Consider the following 9,016-nt stretch of genomic DNA (forward strand, 5'->3'; position numbering starts at 1 on the left):
CCAAGTCAGAGTATGAGCCTCCTGGAGATATATGAGGATTACACTCTGCCAATGAAGTGCTTGATAATAGTCTTTCAAATTTCTGAGGAGAAGGCAAACCAAGGTCAGTTGTGGTGGCAAATCCAAAGGAAACTTTTGGCTATTCATAAAAATGTATAAATGAGGCTCCCAAGCAGCCAAAGGAACTGACTGCTTCAATGAGCTCATGATCAAACCCAAAATTGGCTGCTTCAAAAGTCTGTAACGTAGGCTGGGCAGTGGCTCACACCAGTAACCCCAACACTTTGGGAGGCCTAGGTGGGTGGATCACTTGAGGTCAGGAGTTTGAGAGACCAGCCTAGGCAACATGGTGAAACTCCATCTCTACCAAATATACAAAAATTAGCCAGGTGTCAGTGTGCGCCTGTAATCCCAGCTACTTGGGAGGCTGAGATGGGAGAATCACTTGGACCCAAGAGGCAGAGGTTGCAGTGAGCTGAGATCATGCCACTGCACTCCAACCTAGGTGACAGAGTGAAACTCCACCTCAAAAAAAAAAAAAGTCTGTAGTATAAGGGGTGTAACCCCAGAGGATATTGGCAGTCTTCTACCTCAACTGAAAAGGAAAAACCTAAAGAGAATGTCAATGAAATAAACACAAATGGAGATGGATCAGAGATGGCATAACGAAAATGGAAAACATGTACCAAAAGAATTCTCAAATGGGAGACCCAGCCAGTTTGTCACAAATGAACAAAATTTAGACAAAAATATAGAAAAACCAGAGGCCCAGCCAGTCTCTTCTGCGTACCTGTCTAAGACGTCTTAGTTCGGCCTGTTGTGGAGTAGTAACCGCCAAAAAGGACTTGGAAGAGGTCGCACGAGGCCCTCAACGCCACCATGCCCAAGAATAAAGGTAAAGGAGGTAAAAACAGGCGCAGGAGCCGGGCGCGGTGGCTCAAGCCTGTAATCCCAGCACTTTGGGAGGCTGAGGCGGGTGGATCACGAGGTCAAGAGATCGAGACCATCCTGGTCAACATGGTGAAACCCCGTCTCTACTAAAAAAAATACAAAAAATTAGCTGGGCATGGTGGCACGTGCCTGTAATCCCAGCTACTCAGGAGGTGAGGCAGGAGACTTGCCTGAGCCCAGGAGGCAGAGGTTGCGGTGAGCCGAGATCGTGCCATTGCACTCCAGCCTGGGTAACAAAAGCGAAACTCCATCTCAAAAAAACAAAACAAAAAAAAAAAAACAGGCGCAGGGGTAAGAATGAGAATGAATCTGAAAAAAGAGAGTTGGTGTTTAAAGAGGATGGACAAGAGTATGCTCAGATAATCAAAATGTTGGGAAATGGACGATTGGAAGCATTGTGTTTTGATGGCGTAAAGAGGTTATGCCATATCAGAGGGAAATTGAGAAAAAAGGTTTGGATAAATACTTCAGACATTATATTGGTTGGTCGACAGACTATCAGGATAACAAAGCTGATGTAATTTTAAAGTACAATGCAGATGAAGCTAGAAGTCTGAAGGCATATGGCGAGCTTCCAGAACATGCTAAAATCAATGAGACAGACACATTTGGTCCTGGAGATGATGATGAAATCCAGTTTGTGATACTGGAGATGATGATGAAGACATTGACGATATCTAAATTGAACTGAGTGATTTTACATTTGAAGTTTTCTGAGGATTGTTCTACAGTTGGGATTTTGACTATCACCAGTTAAGAGAAATTCGTTTCGTTTAGTTTGTTAAAGCAAGCTGATATTTTCATTGTTTTAAAGTATTTCTTTCTTTTTTTTTTTTTTTTTTGAGACGGAGTTTTGCTCTTGTTACCCAGGCTGGAGTGCAATGGCGCGATCTCGGCTCACCGCAACCTCCGCCTCTTGGGTTCAGGCAATTCTCCTGCCTCAGCCTCCTAAGCAGCTGGGATTACAGGCACGCGCCACCATGCCCAGCTGATTTTTTGTATTTTTAGTAGAGACGGGGTTTCACCATGTTGACCAGGATGGTCTCGATCTCTTGACCTCATGATCCACCCGCCTCAGCCTCCCAAAGTGCTGGGATTACAGGCGTGAGCCACCGCACCCGGCCTAAGTGTTTATTTCTGTAAAAGCTGATGACACTGAATTGTGTCATCAAAAAAGAAGTATTAAATGTTAACATTGTTTTGATGTAATGGAACTTAGAGATAAAAGATCATAATATTTGCTGTAAAAACAAATAAACGAATGCCTTTTCTACTGTGAAAAAAAAAAAAAAAGAGAAAAACCAGAGGCCCAAAAATGTGAAGTCTAGCTGGCTGAGGTTGAAGGCAGGCTCACATAAACCAAGTGAGCAGGCCTGACAACAGAGTGGAATGTACAAAAACCAAATCCAAAATCCCAGAGAAGTTTGCACAAGATTGGAAGAGCTCAGAAGGCAGTTACATAGAGGAGCCAGTCAAGAGAGTGGGATGAGGACTTCTGGTCGTGGATTTTGATAGTGAAAAATAAATATATATATTTTGAGACAGTCTTGCTCTGTCACCCAGGCTGGAGTGCAGTGGCTCCATCACGGCTTACTGTAGCCTTGCCCCCCCAGGCTCAAGCTGGCCTCCCACCTCAGCCTCCCAAGTAGCTGGAACTACAAGCATGTGCCACTACGCCTGGCTAATTTTTATATTTTTTTTATAGAGATGGGATTTCGCCATTTTGCCCAGGCAGGCCTTGAACTCCTGGGCTCAAGCGATACATTCACCTTGGCCTCCCAGAGTGCTGGGATTATAGGCATGAGAAACCACACCCAGCCTTGATAATGAATTTGATGATGAGGAACTGCTTCCTGCTTTAGGGACTTGGAAAGCCCTCTACATGTTTGAAGGTCAGAATGAAGGAACAATTTCAATAGTTGAAGCAAAAATATTGTATGTTATAGAGGGAAATGAAGGTGCTGGGTGAATCTGCTTTTGGAAAAATGAAGATGAAGAGTTAAGTCCCTTATTTATTTGTCAAAATTGATTTGGACTAAAATGCCAAAGGTGCTAAGATGTATATTTAATATCACTCAATTTTTTTTTTGAGATGGAGTCTCATTCGGTCGCCAAGGCTGGAGTGCAATGGTGCAACCTCAGCTCACTGCATCCTCCACCTCCCAGGTTCAGGTGATTCTTCTGCCTAACCCTCCCATGTAGCTGATATTACAGGCTCCTGCCACCATGCCTGGCTAATTTTTGTATTTTTAGGAGAGATGGAGTTTCACCATGTTGACCAGGCTGGTCTCGAACTCCTGACCTCAGGTGATCTGCCCGCCTTGGCCTCCCAAAGTGCTGGGATTATAGGTGCAAACCACTGTTCCCAGGCTCACTTAGATTATTTTTAAATTGTAGGGCTTTCTCCCCTACAACAGTGACTGTTACAGGTAGCTTCAAAAGGCTGGCTGGATGGATAACACCATGGTACAATACATGTTTTCAGACAGCCACACAGTAGACTTTTAGGTATCATACACTTGAATTTTCCTTGGCTAGTTTTGACTCTAATCAAGTTTCTCATGCTGAGATGAAGCTTTATATGGAAAGCTGCTAACTGCCAATTTACATCTGTGTTATTTGAAATTTGGTAAACATTTCTTCTTTTGGCAGCATTTATAAACACCAAAAAATGTTGTATTCTAGCTTCTAACCATCCTTTGTGAATACGAAAGTATGGCAATGTGGAGGTACAGAAGACTTTAGCTCTCATATATAGTGCCTGCCGCAAAGCACACTAAAATTTTCCTTTTCTTTAACTTTATAGAGATGGAGTCTCACTGTGTTGCCCAGGCTGGTCTCAAACTCCTGGCCTCAAGCAGTCCTCTCACCTTAGTCTCCCAAAGTATTGGAATTACAGGCATGAGCCACCATGCCCAGCTGAATGTTATATTTTCTAGTTTAGTAAATTGAACTATGCTAGTTTGTTAAATTTTACCGTTATTCACTTTGAGGAAATCACAAACAAAATTTAAATCTCAATTTTCTTTGAGGCAGTGGTCTTGCTATATTGTCCAGGCTGGTCTTGAACTTGTGGCTCAGGTGATCTTCCCACCTCAGCCTCTGAGTAGCTGGGATTCTCACCCTTTATGAGTACCGAAGTAAACAAGTACTTGTACTAAAAGTTTGTATTTTTTCTTAAACATGGTTAAGATTATTGTTTTCATCATGATTGCCCTATCATGTCTATTTGATCCCATAGAGCCAATTGAAATCTGGAAAAGTTTGGTCAGTTAACCTGTTGGTTTTTACATATGGCACCAACTGATCTCTACCAGGTTGAAACAGTAGATCAGCTGTTTTAATGCGGAAAAGAGAAGCTTATATAAATATAATGCACATCTATTAATACTTCTCACTTCCTTAGTTCTGTTTCAGACAGAGGTTTTGTAGCAAGGGACCTGTATTCAGCTGATACTTCCCTAAGCGAGACTAAAACTAGAAAGCCTCATGGCAGTAGCTACACTCATACATAGGCATTGATCTTAGATCTGTGTAGATTTTTAAATCATTGGCATCTTTTGGACCTAAATTTTGTTGGAAATTTAGGTCCAAAAAAAAAAAATTGCTGGAATTTTTTTTTCCCCCAAGATGGGGTTTTACCATGTTGGCCAGGCTGGTCTTGAACTCCTGACCTCAGGTAGTCCACCCACTTTGGCCTCCCAAAGTGCTAGGATTACAGGTGTGAGCCACCATGCCCGGCCTGGAATTTTTTTAAAAAGTTAGTAAATGTAAAGGCTAACTTTAGAAAATGTTAATATGATTAACTTTATCCAGAATAAAATAATTTGCCACCTTTATAGAAATCTGGCCATGTAGGAATTTGCGTTCTTAAAATTGGCACTGATGCCAGAGGATAGATAGTGAAATTGGTCACATGCATAGGCAGCTACCAAGTCCAGTGTTTAATGGTGCCCAGGGAAGAGGATTGAAGCACATACCAGAGAACTAGCTGTAACTGGGTCAGAGGGAAAGTGTCAGGCTGAGACATTAAGTTTTAGATAGAAAAATGAGCTTCTTGCCTCGGCATTATTGGCTCATCTCATAAGCTCAAATCAGGGGATCAGAAGCTGGCAGAAGGGACTGACTCATTCTTGTTGATCTGGATGACCTCTGTTTCAAGGTTTCAGCAGTGAGTTAGCTTACGACTTATAAGGTCTCCCAAAGTGAACTACTGTAGTCTTTACTTAGTGACAGACTAATTTACAACTATATAATTTTTTTGTTTGTAATTAAAATTTCTTCTGAATTATTAATGGTTTTACTGACATGATGTTGATAAAGCCTCTCATCTTGCTGTTAAGTATTGTAGTGAGAAAATCAGCTGACCTGGAAACCACGAGGATTGGTTCTAATGAGCCATAAATGCTTCCTCTCTTCCTTTAACACTAGATTACCAGCTTTAGGCATTTAACCAAGCGAATTAGAGACAGAAGATATTAAAATCTGACCATTCTATATCAGATGATCAACTCATTTCTAGACTACCCAAGAAAGCAAGTTAAACACTGAAAAAGCCTAAAACAGGGCAAATTGACATTAGCTTTTTAAACGCCTGCCTTGAAAAACATGTTATTCTGTGAGGTTTTTTCTTTTTCTTTAAAGTCGTGCAAATTTGATTCAGAAAAATAGCTCAATTGGTTTGTATACAGCATGGGAGAAGGGGTTGTGTGCATAAATGTATGATGATTATGTTCTCCTTAAACCCATCCCTTTCGTGCAAAGCTACTGCTTCTTGATGTCCATAAGTCAAGGCAGTTATTTTTTTGTCCTTGTTGTTGTTTTTGCTTGGTGTGGTTTCCGAAATGTGATTATTTAATGTTTGCCAAGATGTTTGGAATAGAGTAACTTTCAACTGGTCAATTGATTGTGACTTTCTTCTTTGGTAGTTTTTTGTTTGTAAAATTGTTTCCTGTCAAACCCATCTATAATTCCCCCAGAATATATTTACATGGACTAAGGCTTACCAAAAATAAAGAAAATCTGAGAAACTGCCATAGCCAGGAGGAACCAAAGGGACATGATGACTAAATGTAATGTGGTGACATGGAGGGCCCACCCAGGAAAAAGACATTAAGGTGAGACTAAGGAAACCTGAATAAACTATGGGCTCTCATTAATAACCGTGCAACAAACTTATTGTAACAAATGCCCCATACTAATGTAAGATGTGAATAATAGGGAAACTGCATGTGGAGCATATGTGAACTCCACTATCTTCAAAATTTTTCTGTAAATGTAAAACTGTTCTAAAACAATAAAGGCTATTAAAAAAAAAAAAAAAAAAAAAAAAGCTGGGCTCATGCCTATAATCCCAAGACTTTGGGAGGCCAAAGCAGGAGGGTCACTTGATGGCAGTTCAAACAGCCTGAGTGACGTAGTAAGACCTGAACTCTACAAAAAAATAAATAAATAAATAAATAAAATAAAAAAAAGAAAGAAAGAAAGAAAGAAAAAATTAGCCAGGCATGGTGGTGTACACCTGTACTCCCAGCTACTTGGGGGGCTGAGGTGGGAGGATCAGCTGAGCCCCAAAAGTCAAGGCTGCAGGGAGTTGTGTATGCTCTACTGCATTCAAGCCTGGGTGACAGAGTGAGATCCTGTCTTAATAAAAAAGTATTTTTTAAATTGGCACGGTGGCTCATGACTGTAATTCCAGCACTTTGGGAGGCTGAGGGCAGGCAGAGGTCAGGAGTTCGAGGCCAGCCTGGCCAACATGGTGAAACCTTGTCTCTACTAAAAATGCAAAAATTAGCTGGGAATGGTGGTGGACACCTGTAATCCCAGCTACTTGGAAGGCTGATGTGGGAGAATTGTTTGAATCCAGTAGGTGAACACGGTTGCAGTGAGCCAAGATTGCGATAGTACATTCCAGCCTGGGCGACAGAGCGAGACCCCGTCTCAAAAAAAAATAAAATAAAAATAAATAAAAATAAATTTTTAAAACCCTGAAAGGCATTACTTGAACATCAGTTGTTATACGCTTTTATGTGATCATTTTTTGTGCCTCCAATGACTTTTTGTTTTTATATCTTCCAGAGAGAGGCAGGAGTCTGTTGTTACACTCACACTGAATTCCCTGGTGGCTCCTTTAACAGCTGGCTTTAGGCTGGCGCGGTGGCTTACACCTGTAATCCCAGCATGTTGGGAGGCCGAGGTAGGCGGATTACGTGAAGTCAGGAGTTTGAGACCAGCCTGGCCAACATGGTGAAACCTTGTCTCTACAAAAACCCAAAAATTAACTGGGAGTGGTGGCGGGTGCCTGTAATTCCAGCTACTCAGGAAGCTGAGGTGGGAGAATTGCTTGAACCCAGTAGGCTGGCTTTAGTATAGACACTGGGGTCTCCGTTTTGTTTGACTCTAGTCACTATGATTGCTTCTTTCTAGTCTTACTGTAAAAGAAAAGAATCTGCAAGATGGCCAAATAAATCTCTTAGAAAGACATTGAAAACAATATTTTAAAAAATTAATTAAAAAGAGATGGCCAAATAGGGACAGCTCTGGTGCACAGTTCCCAGTGAGAGCCGCAGAAGGCAACTGATCTCTGCATTTCCAACTGAGGTACCAGGTTCATCTCATTGGGACTGGTTAGACAGTGGGTGCAGCCCAAGGAAGGCAGGCCAAGGCAGGGTGGAGGTGTCACCTCACCCAGGAAGTGCAAGGGGGTGGAGAACTTCCTCTCCTAGCCAAGGGAAGCCATTAGGGACTTTCTGGACACTCTGGCACTCTGGCTCAGATACTGCGCTTTTCCCACAGTCTTCACAGCCTGCAGACCAGGAGATTCCCTTTGTTGCCTACAGCACCAGGGCCCTAGGTTTCCAGCACAAAACTGGGTGGCTGTTTTAGCCGCAGCACTTTTTTTTTCATTTTTCTCATACCCCAGTGGTGCTTGGAACACCAGCAAGACAGAACCACTTATTCCCCTGAGAAAGGGAGCTGAAGCCAGGGAGCCAAGTGATCTGGCTTAGCGGGTCCCACCCTGACAAAGACCAGCAAGTTAAGATCCACTGGCTTGAAATTCTCAAAGCCAGCACAGCAGTCTGAGCTTGACCTGGGATTATTGAGGTTGGTGGGAGAGGGGCATCTTTACTGAAGTGGTTTTAATCTCGCCTGTGTAAACAAAGTCGCCAGGAAGTTTGCACCGCAAGGCATCTGCAGGCAGTCTGTCACTAGACTCCCTTCTTTCTGGGCAGGGCATCTCTGAAAAAAGGCAGCAGCTTGTCAGGAACTTATAAATAAAGCCCCCACCTTCCTGGGACAGAACACCTGGGAAAAGGGGTGGTTGTGGGTTCAGCTTCAGCAGACTTTAACATCCCTGCCTGGCAACTCTGAAGGGAGCAATGGATCTCCCAGCACAGCGCTTGAGCCCCAATAAGGGTCAGACTGCCTCAAGTGGCTTCCTGACCCCCGTGTATCCTGACTGGGAGACACCTCAGACAGGAGAGCTCTGGCTGGCATCTGGTGGATACCCTTCTGGGACGGAGCTACCAGAGGAAGGAACAGGCAGCAATCTTTGCTGTTCTGCAGCCCTCCCAGGTGATTCCCAGGCAAGCAGGGTCTGGAGTGGACCTCCAGCAAACTTCAGCAGACCTGCAGCAGAGAGGCCTGACTGTTACAAGGAAAACTAACAAACAGAAAGAAATAGTTTCAACATCAACAGAAAGGATGAGCACTTAGAGACTCCATCCAAAAGTCACCAATTTCGAAGACCAAAGGTAAATAAATCCACAAAGATGGAAAAAAAGCAGCACAAAAATGCTGAAATCTCCAAAAACCAGAATGCCTCTTCTCCTCCGAGGGATCACAACTCCTCACCAGCAAGGGAACAAAACTGCATGGAGAATGAGTTTGACAAATTGACAGAAGCAGGCTTCGGAAGGTGGGTAATAACAAACTTCTCTGAGTGAAAGGAGCATGTTCTAACCCAGTGCAAGGAAGCTAAGAACCTTGAAAAAAGGTTAGATGAAATGCTAACGAGAATAACCAGCATAAAGAAGAACATCAACGACTTGATGGACCTGAAAAA

General features: G+C 42.8%; 1 pseudogene across 1 annotated transcript; it reads left to right on the plus strand.

The window, feature by feature from the left end:
• The first annotated feature begins 535 nt into the window (after positions 1–535).
• Positions 536–1,694, plus strand: LOC116526787 (annotated as a pseudogene). Its single transcript, XR_004258279.1, has 2 exons — positions 536–914; positions 1,235–1,694. The product of XR_004258279.1 is annotated as a eukaryotic translation initiation factor 1A, Y-chromosomal-like (transcript).
• The last annotated feature ends 7,322 nt before the right edge of the window (positions 1,695–9,016 follow it).

This window comes from Sapajus apella, unplaced genomic scaffold (genome assembly GCF_009761245.1).
Source record: "Sapajus apella isolate SASKATOON/1434 unplaced genomic scaffold, GSC_monkey_1.0 scaffold52, whole genome shotgun sequence".
NCBI classification, from domain to species: Eukaryota; Metazoa; Chordata; class Mammalia; order Primates; family Cebidae; genus Sapajus; species Sapajus apella.